An 8,720-nucleotide genomic window follows, 5' to 3' on the forward strand; every position below is an offset into this window, starting at 1 on the left:
GGACAATGAAATGTTCAAATACATTTACAAAAAACTGACAAACTACACACACACGCACACAAAAAGAGAAAAGCCTTTTGAATTTTTACAGTGTAAAAAGTGTAGGCTGGCTATGAATAGTGTTGAATGGTGTTAAAGGTCTCCAGTTAAAGGTCACCTGAGTCCACTGAGGATCTCCATCACTTCTGTTATCTGTCTGACAGAGCAGGAGAGAGGTCAGCTCCTCACTCTTCTTTCTTCCTGGTCATCATCCTCCCCTCCCTTCCTTCCTTTACTTCTTACTTAATCAATCAGTGCTGATTTGACCAGCAGCATTTGTGGCAGCTACTCTTACACAATGACTGATGGCACTGGATAAGGCTCATTAGCTTTGAGGAAGTGAGTGGATCCATTGCAGTGAATCATTTCATATCAGGAAATTGGTGTCCTAAGAATTGGTATTTGGGATTTTGAACTTTAGCTCTATTTTGTCAGCATACATACATGATAATATATGCACGGCAGTAATCTTTACTGTTCAGTGGTTACGGGAATAATCCTGTTCCTTGTTGCTCATACCTCATGCTGTTTGATTCATCTCTGAGGCTACATTTTTACTGTAGAGCATTCAACAGAAAGGCAGATAAGGTCCTTCAGAAAGGTTTAATTACTCTGCAGTGTTTCAATCTAAAAGGAAGAACATTGTTTGGATGCCACGGCTGATCAGACGTCAGATATCTTTCAGGGAATTTCATCGTGTTACTTTCTGATTAAGATTGAAGCGTGTCAGAGCTTTCACACTCTTTAGCAATGTACAATACTTTGAGAAGTTCAAAGGAAGAGATGCAAAGAATCTGAAGCGGTAACATCGCTTCAGGGTGAATACATAATGAAAGTGAAAAAAAAGAGACAGAGTGGGTGGAAGACAAATGTCTGGCATGTTCTGCTTACTTCTTTCCTAAGAAAATATTTTGAGTAGGATGTATCACAGATTTAGTCACTGCTGATCTCATGTTTGTTGCTCTGCTGAGAGATGCTGCCTTTACTGATGGAATTATACACTTGTTTTAAGGTGGATGTTCAAGATTTAAAGTGTTGTCTTTGCTTTCCCATCCCCCTCAACCCCAGAAATACACTTCAATGCGCAAAGGGGATCCCTTCCTGTTTGCTCATTTGCTCCAATATGACTAAAAGGCCTATTGTCCTCTCATGCCTCTGTTTCCAAAGTGTGGAGAGAAAAACACTGATGGTTTGAATGAGTGCGTTTGTGTTGACTTTTTATGCTCATAGAACGGTTGGGTTCAGCACTCGTATCTTTGACACAGAGCTGGACTGCGCTGGAGGTGTCCATGCTTGAATTACCCCTCCTTTTCTCTTTGTTTTCCTCCATTGTTAAGAGTCAACGGTGATCTGTCCCCCATAGTCGGAAGCACCTGTCTCCGTTGCAGCAGACAAAGAGGGATGACCACCTGTTGTGTGGTAACTGCCCAGGGTTACTACAAGGTTACCCCGTTCAAAAATCTCCATGGCCTCACTCTGACTGGCTCCTGTGAAGTGGTGGCTTTTGTTGGATGTGTGTGTTCGTGTGTGTGTTTGTATTTGACACCTGTTAAACAGTAACTTTGACAAGAGGATCTTGATCAGGCCCAACACTGGCGATGCACGGACATACTCTAAAATGAAGTCACTCGATAAACCAATTTAACTCACCAAGATGAGCTCATGTGAGCTGTTGATCAGTCAGCAACTTCTTTTACATGCCAGTTCATGTTTACAAAATATGCAAGATCATAATTGAAGGAGAAACACTGATAATGTTCTAATTCACTTCTGATATGGTCAGATTATTGTACCAGAGATGCTTCTTGTTGTCACTTATTTTTAATTTCTGCACCAACAAATTAAGTTTTAATTTAACATCAAAAGTATTGTGTTTGAATGTGTTACATAAAGCAAATTGGTTAAACCTTTTTCCCACAGCCAGTAGTGGCATGTTAACCCTAATTTCTTTGATAGCTACATTGTTCTCTCAGAACTGGAGTTATGTCCAGTAACAACCCCTATCCCACCAGGGGAAAAGCCTTAAACTCCAACAGCATAAAGGGGTTGCATTACATTGTATCCTGCAAGCTGTGTTGGAGAACAGTTTAGGATAATCGTGACTCTCTGAAATAATTGGCGGGGATTGGGCTACTAATCCCAGGCCACAGACCATGAGTCTCAAACCACAATTTCATTATGTTACATTTGGAGGTCATTGTGGGGTTTAGCATCTTGCCAAAGGATACCCCAACTGGAGAAGTTGGAGATCAAACCACCAGCCTCGGTTTGAGGGATGGCCACTCTACCTCCTGAGCTACAACCGCCCTATTCTCCACACTTTGCTCTCATTTCAGAATGGTCCAGATTAGATATAACGTATATGATGAATATGGTTAGGAATACAAAAAAGAACACGTTTATGGCTTACACCTCCTTCTATTCATGAAGATCAGTGTTCCTACCAAGTCAAATGGATGCTGCCCCACACAAAGCTACTCATATGTTAGCACCTCTCTATTTCTGACCATGAATTGTGAAAATATTAAAATTTGGAAATGTCGACAAACATACCTGTTACACATTTTCTTGTTAGGCTGGGCTGGGAGGGACGAAGACTGACTGTGTTGGCAGTCTTTGCATACTTTTAAGCCTAAGAAAAGTGTTAAAATATGCATTGTTGAAGAGATGCAAATTTAAGAATCTTATGGTAAAAAAATATGTGTTGGGGCTTAGCACCAGAAAGCACTGGAACATGGGTGCAGTTGAACCTCTATGCATAGTGTAATCACTTTCTCACTCAGATTGCTACATTGCAACCTAAACGCTAAACTGCAGTCCTCAAAATAGCAGTTCAAACCTGGGGCTGACATCACAATTTCTACATCCATCTTTTATTTTTTCTTATATATGCCATCATCACAAACACAGTGTGCTATGTTTATCAGATTGTTACAGTCAAGCCACAGTCACCCAACTTAATGATAGTAGTCCACGGGATCCCAACACAACAAAACAATACACAAGCAATAATAAGGATGCTTTTAAATACAGACATCACAGGGGACAGCTTCCTGCCTGGCTGTCATTAGCCAGGGCCAGGATAACAGTGCATGATGTGGTGGTGGGTCAGTCAGACCTGTCCCTTTAGATGTCTTCAGACAACAGGATGTTATTGAAAGTCTAGGTGGGGAAATTACAGCGCACGTGGAAGATAGATGCAAGTGTCACACAAATTACAGGAAAATAAAAAAATCCCTTTGGCTGTGCCAGTTTCAGTGTCGTCTGAACTAAGGCAAAAATGCAGATATCCAATATTAAACAGCTATTATGAATTTAAGCTGTGAAAACAAATCCAGTGTTGTCTGCACGTAGTCATTTGATAGCGATGCAACGACTAATAAGGTTCTGTCAGTATCTATTCAGACACACTGCCCTGATTTCATTCAGCAGAAAACCATAAATAAGAGCAACAATGAAACGAAGTCCGTCACCCTGAGGAGAACAGAACTTTGTCATTGTTTGTGCTGATCATGTTGAAAAGGGAAAGAGAGCACTCAGGTTACCCAAAGCCAACTTGCTGAAAGAGCTGGAGATAAAAGGACAGTTAAAAAAAAGTGTTCAGGTGTTGAGTGTCTTTGATTGCTTGTGCATGCATTGTGTCATATTTTCACTGCCATTACTTATGGCAAAAGCAAAGAAAAGCTGATGTCATAATCTGAGAATAGATCTTTAGCTTTCAGTCAAAGGAGTTTGCTCTTTGTTTTTCTCATTGTCAAACTTGTCAGAGCACTCTTTTTTGATTACACTGAAATATCTAGTCCTATTATACAGATATGTTTGCAACACAAGCATATGCACTGACTTAAGCCTTGCCCTAATTAGTTTAGCAAGAAACGCTAAGTAGGACAACAAAGCTAAGATCCAACTATACTTTGACTTTAGTTGGAAAAGTGACTTGTAATCATTTAGGTTAAGTCCGTACTGACCAAAGAACCAGGGCTGACATAATGAATTTCCCCTTGTCATTACAAAAAACCCACACCACCAGTCTATGTCCATCATCCTTCTCTCTTTGAACCCTACATGTTTGTTTCTTGGATTTGTCAAAGAAAGAAGAGGAGGAGTGAGCAGCAGAGAAAATGAACATATAGTTTGCGTGCAGACAGATATTGCCCTTTTGAAATGCAAAACAAATATGTGTGTGCGTGCCCTGTAATTTTGCAGTTGACGTGTGTACTTACAGTGGGGTTCTGGGACCCTGTTAATAACTGGGGCAGGTAACACTGGAGACAGGTGGAGGACAGGACCGTCTGACTGGTCCTAAAAGGGAAAGAGGGTGTGTTTGTGCATGAGTTTGTGACACAGACAGTGACTGATATGTCGACAGACACAGTGGCACCCGGTGATGTCATTGGTGTTGTTACTGAGTGGTGTTAAATTCCCCTTTTGTTAAGGGCAGTATTCCAGTGCTTTTACTTAAACAGGAAATTGGAATATTTCAAAATTACAATATTTGGTTGGGGTCAGGGCTGGAGCCTTTCCCAGCTGTCATCGGGCAAGATGCAGACTACACCTTGAACAGTTCGCCAGTGCACACAAAGACAAACAACCATGCACATTCAACTCAAGGGTCAATTTAAAATCACCATTAAACCTAACATGCATGGTTTTTTTTGGATGGTGGCAAGAATCTGAAGAGAACCCATAGATGCATCTGACTCAAATTATTATTATTACTGGGAATATGGACTTATCAGCAGAATGGAAATTCTATGAGACACCTAGTTGACTGAGATGGCACCACTTGTCTGTTAAAACTGTTCTGACTTTTTATGTTATCATCATGAGTTGTGCAATGGCACTGATTTGATGAACAGGTTTCACTTGAACATAGATCTGTTAAAAGAAACGCACACATGCACAGACGCAACTGCGTCCACTTGGCTGATAATGACTAAATACCTGTCAAGATGAGATCCATATCAGTTTCTGGTCATACAAGACATACACACAGAAAAAGAATGTTTATGCATGTATACACACACACCCAAGCATTTTGCATCAGCTCATGGGTCAGGGGTCATAATTGACCTTCCTGTCTGACTTTATTTGGGGTATTAGGGAATAAGCTATATGTGTACGTGTGTGTGAGACAGCAAGAGTTTGGGGAAACTCAACTGGGTGCCAGAGTGTGACAGCCCGAATCAAGTTCTATTCTGTTTGTACAGCGGCCATCCAGAAATATGCCAAGCATCTGTGAAGAGTAAAGATAACTGAAATTATCTGGTTAGCTGGTCTGGAGAAACGGACAGATATAAATTGTCAGAGACACAGACAACCATATAAACACACTCATACACACTAAATGCTACTCTGATATTTGCTTAAAAGTGTTGTTTTTCTTTGGGTTGAGTGAACATTATAAGCTTTATCGAACACTCAAGGAAGAGTGTTTGTGTGAGTGAGCATGTGCACAAATTTGTGTGCATCCTTCCCGGATAACGCGTCCCTCTGTTGGCCATTATTATAGTCTGGCTTAGTGATCAAGAGGAAGACAAAACAATGTCAGGAGGTTTTTATGCAGTCAGATGTGGAGGGTCTCACACTTCCTCTGTTGCCCAGCTATTCACCAAAAGATGCAGTGCACAATCCCCTTTCTCCCTTTCACATAACGCTTCAATGAGAATTCATTTAAGTTCTCTCTTTTACTTACAAAAGATCTTTTACTGAGATCGATTCAAATGCTGTATACAGCATGGAGTCTCAGAAGTATTTACTTATTTGAGGTCAGTTAAAAGGAAAACCAGACAGTCAAAAAACTTTACATCACTATTAGTAATCCACTGAAAGGCTAACTGATAGATAAGCTACACAGAACTAAGAGCAAATGTGGAAACCAAATACCCAGAAAGGATGTGTTTTAAGTGTGATGAAATCAAGGGTCAACCGCAGTGAGCTGATTTCTCAGAGCAAGACTGTATGTATATATCAAAGGAACAATGTTGTTGTGGAACAGAAAGATTTGAAGATCGGTTACAATAGATAACAGGGCAGCAGGATCAGTGGTTGATGAGGACCTCACCACTCAGACTTTATCAAACTCTTATCAAACCCTGATGTCCTCACAAAAGTGATATATCAGTCAGAATAATAGTCCATTTAGGATGACATAGGTGCTAACGTTCTAAGAAAATCAAACCACCTTACCCGAGGATGAGAAGCATTGGAACTTCTAGTTTCATTTTTGCAGTGCCTCTTGTTATGGAACCACATCAGTGCATGCTGTTCTGAGCAACGTGACACTACTATGCATGCGACCAGCCAACGACACCACAAAGCATTGTGGCCATGTCGTCAATTAAAAATGTTTTTTATATGTTTGAAAATTAAATTATATTTTCTTTCTGACATCAGAGAATATTACAAAGTATGATGCTGTTTTAAAATGCTGGAAATGTTGAAATACTTGACCCTCAGGAAAAAATTAACTAAAGGTAAGATAATGTAACTTCAATCAGTCACATGATATACCCCCCCATGTCACATGTTATTTGTATTAGTGTAATTAGCTTTATATTCTGCTCGGAGCCCATGCTGTTGGTCACAATTTTATGCCCAATCGGTGATAAATGTTAGCTTGTCAACATACAGCAGTCATTGCTGTGCACTGCTGTGATGTTGCCTGGCTTAAATTTGTTTATTGTGTCAAATTATTGTATCATGTTTATTAAAAAAAATTCAGATAAGAATTCAAATGTAATATAAAACATTAGCAGAAGGGAAACTGGATGAAGTTGACAATTAGAGATCAAATCAAAGTTGTTTGACTTGATTTAAAGTGCAGACAATTGATCCTTAATATATTTAGTGGACCCTTCGTACTCCTCCTACAAATATTAGATATAAAGTTGAACAGCTAACTCGAACGTCAGGAAACAGGTGTTGTTTTTGTAAGTCCATGTGTGTTTACAGGCGCACATGCATCCTTATTGTGATGTCAGTGCTTGGCATTAGCCACAGGTTACAAGCATCCGAATGTGGGTCAGCTGAGTGTAGTGATACACTTCTCTCCTCATCTCTGTGGGTGGTTTTGTTAGGATTCAAAAAGACATCTGTTGTGAAGCAGCAGAATTCCTCTCAGCCATGAAACCATGATAATAACTCTTGTCTTGTCAACACAGGATCATCAAGAAGTTGAGTTGAAATGTTTGGTGGACTCAGTGGGTGGTGGCTGTGGTACAGTGCTGACATTCAGTCACATTCACACCTGAAATGGATAAGAGAACAGAAAAAAGATGGATTAAGACTTGGTACTTGACATTCATTAAGTTCCTGTTGCTCCTGTCGTCAATAAAGCTTATCTGACCCCAATCAAACTGTCAAAGACCGGAAGAAACACAAGTGCAAATGAGTGATTTCTCAACAACAAACTGAATAGAATGTTGGGGAATGGAAGGTAAAAGAAATCACTTACAAACATGAAATGAATGGCGAGACTGACGTAGCTGACAAGCTAATAACAGCATAACATGGCAGGGCGATATAGGTGAGGGTAGGGGAGTGTGACAAAAAGATAGCTGTAATAGAATTCAAAATATTTTTCCTTGAGTCAACCATAAAAATCTAAAGACAGAGCGATGTGGAGGCTGCGTCGGCATTTCAGCTGAAATGGGTTATAAAATGGGGTCAGTCCCATTCATCCCCGCTAAAGATCAACCTTGGGGGAGGTGAAAAAGAAGGAGTGGTTGACTTTAGTTCTCTTTAGTTCTCTTCTCTGCGAGAAATAACCCGAGGCAGGTACAGACTAAAGCATGGAAATTACAGAGCGAAAGCCATCTATACTATTTACAGAGGTCTCAAATTGCACTCTTAGCCTGTGTACAAGTCAGTTTCTGCGGTTTGAGAATGCTGCTGATTAACTAGTCTGTCTACTTCCTTGGAACTCTTCTTGCAAAATGCAAATTTTCTCCTTTATAAAAGTGATTGTGAATAGAGTTTGAGCTAATTACAAAAGTCCTATTTTACAACTTACCTATGGTTAACCTTATGTCTGTTTCGTGGTTGCAGTGAAAAATTATGAATGGTGTTTTAAAGTGGGTATGGATGCAGGCTCTGTTTTGCATGCATAAACTGTGAATAAGATATATAAGAACAAAGTCAGCCACTGGTTTGAGAACCAATGTTTTGAAGCCTTTGAGTGTTGCTATCTTTGTCTTTTTGAAGCAGCAATGATCATATTTTGAAAAAATATGGTCACATATTATGGTGCTGAAAAGGATACTTAGCTCATTAGTCAAAGTAGGCCAATGTATCTTATTTGACTATTATCTACTGAAGTTGGAATTTTTTCACATGTACTGCCAGTGCCATCACACTGAATCTAGCTGATGAGGCCATTACAACCAGTGGGAAAATTCATTCACTTAGTATTGTTATATCCGACAATTGTATTGCCCTTTTATGGCACTTCACCTCTCACGGCAGATGAGAGAACCAATTCCCAACGTCATTTGATAAACTTGTTATTCTTGACCTTCATAAATGCACATTATATTTCCTTATGCTTTTTTGTGCATTTTTACATCTCAGTATGTTAGCTCATGGTCCTGCCATTCTAAGAAAATCATTTCAAACATCATGCAGTCTTAATCAACCTCCAACTAGCCATGCAAGTATATAGACCCACCGTCAAAAACATT

The sequence above is a fragment of the Leuresthes tenuis genome, unplaced genomic scaffold, assembly GCF_036924035.1.
Source record: "Leuresthes tenuis unplaced genomic scaffold, fLeuTen1.0.hap1 SCAF_13, whole genome shotgun sequence".
Classification (NCBI taxonomy): Eukaryota; Metazoa; Chordata; class Actinopteri; order Atheriniformes; family Atherinopsidae; genus Leuresthes; species Leuresthes tenuis.